This window comes from Chionomys nivalis, chromosome 2, assembly GCF_950005125.1.
Source record: "Chionomys nivalis chromosome 2, mChiNiv1.1, whole genome shotgun sequence".
NCBI classification, from domain to species: domain Eukaryota; kingdom Metazoa; phylum Chordata; class Mammalia; order Rodentia; family Cricetidae; genus Chionomys; species Chionomys nivalis.
The window spans coordinates 26989477-26998399 of record NC_080087.1 but is presented as its reverse complement, the minus strand read 5'-3'; positions in this window follow the sequence as shown (position 1 = coordinate 26998399).

The following is an 8923-nucleotide window of genomic DNA, read 5'->3' as shown; positions in this document are numbered from 1 at the left end:
AGTTTCAGCCTATTCAGACTACGAGTTGATCAGATTATATCCAAAGAAAGCAAGCTCTAGGCTCAAACTCCAAACTCAATCGAACTCCTATATTTCACAGCCTCTTCCTTTCCATAAATAATTGCTGATTGTCTTATAGAACCAAGTTCTCGTAATTCTACTTGTTCAGAAGGTTCCATCAAAAGCTGCACACTTCTGTACCTCATTTGGACCTTGGGAGTTCAGTCCATTGCTCCAATGTGGGTCTCTGTCTCTATCTGCATCCATCGCCAGATGAAGGTTCTATGGTTATATGCAAGATATTCATTAGTATGGCTATAGAATCGGGCCATTTCAGGCTCTCTCTCCTCAGCTGCCCAAGGACCTAGTTGGGTACATCTCTATGGACCCCTGGGAACCCCTCTAGAGTTAAGGCTCCTGCCAGCCCTAAAATGGCTCCCTTAATTAAGATATATACTTCCCTGCTCCCATATCCATCCTTCCATTATCCCAACCATCCCATTCCCCCAAGTTCTCCCTATCCTCCCCTTCTCACTTTTCTCTCCCCATCTCCCCTTTCCCTCATCCCACTCCACCCCCCAGTTCCCAATTTTTGCCCAGCAATCTTGTCTACTTCCAATATCCAGGAGGATAACTGTATGTTTTTCTTTGGGCTCACCTTCTTATTTAGGTTCTCTAGGATCGCAAATTATAGACTCAATGTCCTATATTTATGACTAAAAACCAATTATGAGTGAGTACATCTCATGTTCATCTTTTTGGGTCTGGCTTACCTCACTCAGGATAGTGTTTTCTATTTCCATCCATTTGCATGCAAAATTCAAGAAGTCATTGTTTTTTTACCACTGAGTAGTACTCTAAGATGTATATATTCCACACTTTCTTCATCCATTCTTCCATGGAAGGGCATCTAGGTTGTTTCCAGATTCTGGCTATTACAAATAATGCTGCTATGAACATAGTTGAACAAATACTTTTGTAGTATGGAGGGAGAACATGAGTAAGGAAGTCAAGACCACGAGGGGGGGCACCCATACACTGAGACGGTGGGGCTGATCTATTGGGAGATCACCAAGGCCAGTTGGACTGAGATTGAAAATGCATGGGATAAAACCAGACTCTCCGTATATGGTGGACAATGAGGGCTGCTGAGAAGCCAAGGACAATGGCATTGAGTTTTGACCCTACTGCATGTACTGGCTTTGTGGGAGCCTAGCCCGTTTCGATGCTCATCTTCCTAGACCTGGATGGAGTGGGGAGGACCTTTGACTGCTCACAGGGCAGGGAACCCTGACTGCTCTTTGGACTGGAGAGGGAGGGGGAGGGGAGTGGGGCGTGGAGGGTGGGGGGAGGGGGAGGGAAAAGGGAGGTGGCGAGGAGGCGGAAATTTTTAATACAAAAAAATTTAATAAAAAAAAAGCTGCACACTTACCCTCAGAGATTTTGAATGAGTGTTTGCTCATTTAAACTCTACTACATGCCTGCTGTCAAACTTTCCACCATGTTGATAACGGACTATGCCCATGAAACTGTGAGCAAGCCCTCAATTGAATGCTACCCTTAATAAGAATTTCTTTAGCCATTGTGTCTATTCACAGCAATAGAACAGTGACTAAAGCAACAACTAATTTAATTGAACCAAATTAAATTTTTAAAACAGTATATTCTTTTTCACCTGACCAAAGGAACCAGAAATATTTAAGATAAACATGAATAAGTAACACACAAGCACTAGTGGATAGTTCAGAGTTCAATCAATGAAACTGTAAAGGTGACCTTTATTTTTCACATATTTGATACCTAGTTCTCAGAACCACAAGCCAATATAATTACTAGGAAGTAGGAGCAATGTCAGAATGTCAACAGAATGTGAGGAAATCTGTTGTTTAAATGGTATGAAAACATTAATGTTATTAACAATGATTTCAGCTATCTGTAACAACTAAAAGGATTTTAGAAGGGTTCTACCGAATCAATGGGAAAAAAATCCTTATCTTCCTTTCATCAGAAACTGCAAAGTTACCCTCAGAGAACAAGGAAGGTTGCTATTCAATACCTTTCACTTGCCTTTCCTTCACTAAGCTATATTGAACACTAATAATAGAAGCACAATGTACGTTTTCAAGTCCTCATATCCCAGTGCATTAAAAGAATTGAGAAAGTTAGAGTTGAAACTACGGCAACAAGGAATACCCCACTTCAGTGTACAGGAATTCACTACTAAAAGTCAGAAACCAATAATAATGATATTTCAAGTATAGCAATAACTGAAATGTCCTTACTTTATGTATTTCTAATTGTACTTTCTATCAGCTATCAGTATCAGCAACAAGAAAACTCAAGGGAGATGTGCAAACAATATGTTTGCTTTTTCTCATTTTCCTGTATCCCAACAATAGTAATAACAATTCAATTCTGAAATGTAATTTTGTTTTATGTGACATAAATTTACAAAGAATTCTATATTATGCTAACACATTTTGTAAGTATAATTTTAAATAAATTGACAAGAAATATCTATATTAGTGTTCAGTTTGAGAAGCCTAGTTTTTGTAGGTTTGGATTATCAGCAAATTAAGTTATTTGGTATTCAGACACATAAACTCTTTATTTTCCAGATGGTAGTTCTAGTCTGTGCATATTTGTTAGTTATTTTTCTGTTTCTATGATAAAAAAAATCAGCAAAAGAATTTTAAAGAATTATAGTCTCAATGTCCTTTATTTATGGCTAGAAACCAAATATGAGTGAGTACATCCCATGTTCCTCTTTTTGGGTCTGGCTTACCTCACTCAGGATAGTGTTTTCAATTTCCGTCCATTTGTATGCAAAATTCAAGAAGTCATTGTTTTTTACTGCTGAGTAGTACTCTAATATGTATATATTCCATACTTTCTTCATCCATTCTTCCATTGAAGGACATCTAGGTTGTTTCCAGGTTCTGGCAATTACAAACAATGCTGCTATGAACATAGTTGAGCATATACTTTTGTTGTATGTTTGGGCATCTCTTGGGTATATTCCCAATAGTGGTATTGCTGGGTCAAGAGGTAGGTTGAACCCGACTTTCCTGAGAAACCGCCACACTGCTTTCCAAAGTGGTTGCACAAGTTTGCATTCCCACCAGCAATGGATGAGAGTGCCCCTTTCTCCACAACCTCTCCAGCAGAGGCTATCATTGGTGTTTTTGATTTTAGCCATTCTGACCGGTGTAGAAGGTGAACCCAAAGAAAAACATATAAGCATCCCCCTGAATATTAAACTTCATCAGGCGATGAAAGAAGACAGAGACAGAGACCAACATTGGAGCACTGGACTGAAGTCTCACGATCCAAAGGAGGAGCAGAAGGAGAGTGAGCACGAGCAAGGAACTCAGGACGGCGAGGGGTGCACCCACACACTGAGGCAATGGGGATGATCTATCGGGAACTCACCAAGGCCAGCTGGCCGGGGACTGAAAAAGCATGGGACAAAACCAGTCTCGCTGAACATAATGGACAATGAGGACTACTGAGAACTGAAGAACAATGGCAATGGGTTCTTGATCCTATTGCATGTAATGGCTTTGTGGGAGCCCAGGTAGTTTGGATGCTCACCTTAATAGACCTGGATGGAGGTGGGTGGTCCTTGGACCTCCCACAGGGCAGAGAAACCTGCTTGCTCTTTGGGCTGAGGAGGAAGGAAGACTTGATTGGGGGAGGGGGAGGGAATGGGAGGTGGTGGCGGGGAAGAGGCAGAAATCTTTAATAATTAAATTAATTAATTAATAAAATAAATCAGCAAGGGAAAAAAATTAAATAAATAAAAAGAAAAAAAAGAATTTTAAAGAAGATAGAATGTATTTGAATTATAGTTCCAGATAGATAAAACTCCATCATGGTGAACAGAGGCAGCAAGGGCAGGATTGGTGGCAGGAACAAGAGCAGATCTTTAACTGCAAATGCCAAGAAGAGGAATGAAAGTGTGAGTGGAGAAATGATATGAAATCTCCATCTCACCCTAGTGACAGACTTTCTCTAGGAAGGCTGCACCTTCCCATAACCTCCCCAAACAGAACTCGTGGGTTCAAATGCTGAGACTATTGGGGATAGTCTCATTCTTATCACCATTGGAAATGAATGAAGAAATACTTTGGATTACTTTTAGGGAAGGCATTCTAAATTATTTAAGTGAATGTAATTCATAGTTTACTGTGTCTGGAAATAGAGTATCATTTTTGCATCTTGCTAAGATGCACAGAGTACTATCTTTCTATTGAGCAGTTCCAGTGAATAATCCAAATTCGTAAACTATGATTAGTAAGCCTGTCATCTAAAGTTTTAAAAGAATCAAGTTGTAAATAATTTATTCACATATAGTTTTCAAAGGTCCTCAGTATTCTTTTAAAAGAATCAAGCTGTAAATAATTTATTCACATATAGTTTTCAAAGGTTCTCAGTATTCAGTGGGTGACAGGTTTTTTTTTTTTTTGGTGATTCTAATAAAGAGTTAAGTGTATAACTGACAATTGTGAGTTGAAGGCTTGTGCACTTTACTGAGAATACATTTGTAGAAGCTATAACCTCTAATGGGCTATATGTGGAAATGGTCCTATAGTCCTATTAGGAAGCTAATAAGATAAGATTGGGTCATCCAATTGTAGACTTTATCCAATAGAATTTGAAGAAAGTACACCATGGTGAGCTCATGCACATGCATGCATGTGAATTGTGAGTGTGTGTGTGTGTGTGTGTGCAAGTGTGAATTTGTATCTGTATGCAATCATGTGTGGTGTCTACTGTGATTCACGTACCTCCATGTATTTCATTTAACAAAGAAAATATTACAAGAAAATACAATTAATAAGCACACAGTCATGAAACAATCCCGTATCACATACCAAATCCAATATCTCCTTCATCTTGTGTATCCAGTCTCTAAAAGTGCGAGGAAGTATTTTCTTGTGAAAGTGACCAACCCTATGGCATTTTGTTATGACAGTTTGAAGAGTCTAAATCAGAGGAAAATAAAATTGAATTGTTGATGTATAAAGCTCATACCATAAATTGCAGCTGGTTTGTTGGAATTATCTGGGATAATGTTTTTCAGAACTTTACATGTGTATTTCCAAGCATGTTTTTAATCTTACTCTATGCTTGTCACTAGATTGCATAATAGTGATACCCCAGTTAGACTCCACATTAGAAATATTATACATTTAACTAAAGAATTCTTTTTCCCAGTCTAGAATGTGAAACTTAGCAAGTTCTCAGTTCCAGATGTACAAGTAAATTCTAGATTTCTTTAATTAAAAAAATGAAGCGTAATAAAATGAGGTCATGTGAGTTTTGGTGCGTTCACTGTGCACATCTTACTGGAGTGACCTTGTGCATATTTTGTTTAGTTTGAGAACTTGCCCTGACAAACACAAGTGAGTCAAAGGCTTGGATATACTTGGTTTATTTTGGAGGTGATACCAGCCTCTCCAAATGAAAGGAAAAAAGGAAAAGCAGGCACAAGAGAACGGATAAGAAAGTTATGTCTTAGACAATTCTAGTACTCATGAGCAATAGGGATGGAAGCCCACTGGGGATTCTATGAAACACACCCTAGATTAGTTCCATAAGATTAATAGGAGCATGGAACATTAAAACTGACTCCCAGTTCCCTTAGATGAGAGCTATCCCATTGTTAACAGAGGGGCTTCCTGATTGTTTCTATGATCTCCACTTCTCTTTCGAATTTTTTTTTCTGCAGAATGATCGTATCTTTCTTCCTAGAAAGAGGGATGTTAGAACATAAGGCTCTGCTCTGGCAGCAGATCATATGACTAGAGGAGCAGAGGTGAGCCAATGCAAAGACAGAAACACATCAAAAGTGTACAGAATACATATGAAAGTTTCTTTAAGGGATCTACCTAGTAGTTACATCATTAGTAGTTTTAAGGCTACATAACAATTTTACAAGACATTGTGAGATACACCATATCACAATGATGCTGCTCAAAGACTGTTATACAACAAAGCTATGAAAATCTAGCAGATTAAAATTTACCAGTATTTGCATTTGGTTGACGTTTTAAGTTTCTAGCAACTTATTACTGTGACTTGTGATCACCTGAATGCTAGTGAGTTGACCATCATTTTTGTAAACTTAATTGCATTTTGTGTTTTGTTTCCTAGACTCTCTTATTACCCAGTAGGTAGGTATGTGTTTCTTGTTCTCTTTAGTCTATTAATTTACATACTTTTAATATTCAGAGTCTTTTCCTGATTACCTCTGTTTATTGTCTCTCTGTATGTTGATTAATTGTATAAAAGAAAGCCTAATTAAATAAATCCTCTTAAAGAAAATGAAATCATATGCTCCAATGAGAAAAAATTCAATATTCTTTGGATAAGTGTACATTGTCAAAGACTGACTTATTATTATTAAAAAAACTGAGGTCTTTTAGAATCTCTAAATAAAACTTAGGTAACTTCATCGCCAAATTTTGCATATCTGTAAACCAAATACTTTTGCTTACTAGCCTAGTTGGGTCACTGTAAGAAGCATATTTTATTACTGTGTGTGCTATACGATTTAATTGTACAGAACTCTAAAGACTTTAAGGAGAAAAAACTGAATCATTTCATATTTTAATGCTTTCTCTTCTGAAGATATATACAGAAAACAAATATAACCTGGTTAATGGTGCCACAATTTAGCAGATTATTTTTCCCAAACATGTTACACTTGCCCAGAAATTCAATAGTGGTACAAAGAATTTTCATAGAACCTAAAAACATATCTTTAACATTGATGTATTTTAATATATCTTAAAGATATCTAAACTAAAGTTAATCTCTATTCATCCTTAGGGTTTTGCCTCTGTACAGAAGGCATCAGTGGACCTTGTTTGTAGCCATAACTGATTTTCTAATGACTATCTTTTCCTCCTTATCCCTTCCACATTTATGCTTAGAATTCTCTAATTTTAGACATCCTATCTCACCTGTTTCCCTAATGTGTGTTACTTTGAAATAATGGGTATTCATTTATGCTGCAATATTGTTGTCTTTTTTTCTTTTGTTCTCTCTCTCTCTCTCTCTCTCTCTCTCTCTCTCTCTCTCTCCCTCTCTTTCTCTCTCTCCTTTCTTTCTTTTCTTCCCCTCTTCCTTTTTTCTTATTTTGAGACAGGGATTCCCAGTAGCTAAGGAGCCAGTCATGGAACTCATGCTATAGACCAGGCTGGCATCAACCTCAAAGAGTTCTTTCTCCTGAGTGCTGCAATTAAAGACGTGAGCCATCATGGCCCAGCTTCTTCTATTTCTCAATAAGGTCAAAGTGTTACTGGCCAAGTCTGGAATCTTGAGGTCTCAGGCTGGCTTGTTGTATTGGGAATGATTTTCTAAAGCTAACATCTCAAGATAAGAGTGCTCCACACTGTGTGCCAGGTCCTCTGAGCAGACATATTTAGAGAATATGTTTGCACGATTATGTTTATCTGCATTCACTTTATTGTCATCATTACATATGCAGTCATTCTGTTTATATGTGTGTGTAATGCCACATTTGTAATGTGAAACACATAGACAGATTACCTGTATCCTCGTGTATACACAATCATAGTTTTGTATATATATATATTAGTTCACATAGGTGCAACAGCAATAATCATGTGAAAGAAACTGTACTAAACAATTTAAATAATGGTATTTCTCTAGCCATGCAAAATGTGACACATTGCTTCTCTAGATGATGGGCAGCAGCAGTAAGTAAAAACTCTGAGTCAGCTACATACTCACAAGGGAACCACAGACTGCAACACACTGTCTTTCTAAATTATGTTACAGATTAGGCATATAAAATTTATGCTTGATAAATGTAAGTCATGGTTACAGTAGAGTTACCAGGGTTATCTGTCATATATATATATATAACTGTATCATCTATCTATATATCTATATATGTTTACATGTCAATATCTACCTGTACATGTCTACACTCACCAAGGCCAGCTGGACTGGGACTGATGGAGCATGTGATCAAACCAGACTCTCTGAATGTGGCTGACATGGAAGGCTGACTGAGAAGCCAAGGACAGTGGCACTGGGTTTTGATTCTACTGCATGTACTGGCTTTGTGGGAGCCTAGTGTGTTTGGGTGCTCACCTTTGTAGACCTTGATGGAGGAGGGAGGACCTTGGACTTCCCACAGATCAGGAAACCCTGACTGCTCTTTGGACTGGAGAGGGAGGGGAGTGGGAGGGGGGAGAGAAATGGGAAGAGGGAAGGAGGTTGAAAATTTTCATATAAATAAATAAATAGGCTTGACTAAGTCATAAAAGTAACTATGACTATCTAGTCTTCAACCCCATCAAAGACCTGAGAATGGAAATAACATTACTTTGGTAAACAGGAAGTGCAATCAAACAACTTCCAAAAGGTGTAAGTAATGACAGAGACATCAGGCTACCTAGGCAATCACTAAAAGTCTCATTTGTAACATTGAGGCACCCAACTTTAGTTGAGTCCTAGAATGACTGGCAGACCATTTTCCGAGGCAGGAAAATTTTAAAACACCCTCATACTGCATCATGCCAAGGTTTGACAGTCTTTTTGCTTCTATCCTGCTTGTCCAGCCTGGATACCATGCATTTTGTCAGTGGTCACAACAGGATAAGTGCTTTGGCCAAAGGCCAGTTTTTCCAAGAAGAAAACAAGCTTCAAGTGGAGTGTCTTCAGTGCCCAAGATTCTCTTGGATATAGATCGATGCTGCCAGTACAAACCAGAAAGCCTTAAAGGAGTTGTATCTCTGCTTGTGGCCAGCAAACAGACTATCTGAAAAAAAAAAAAAAAAAAAAAAAACTGTGGCTACCAAGAAGGCATGCTTGGATCCGTTTTTGTTGTGTCTAGAAGCCCTCTTTCTTTTCTTAAGTTTTTTGTATTTTAGGCATGTGGATC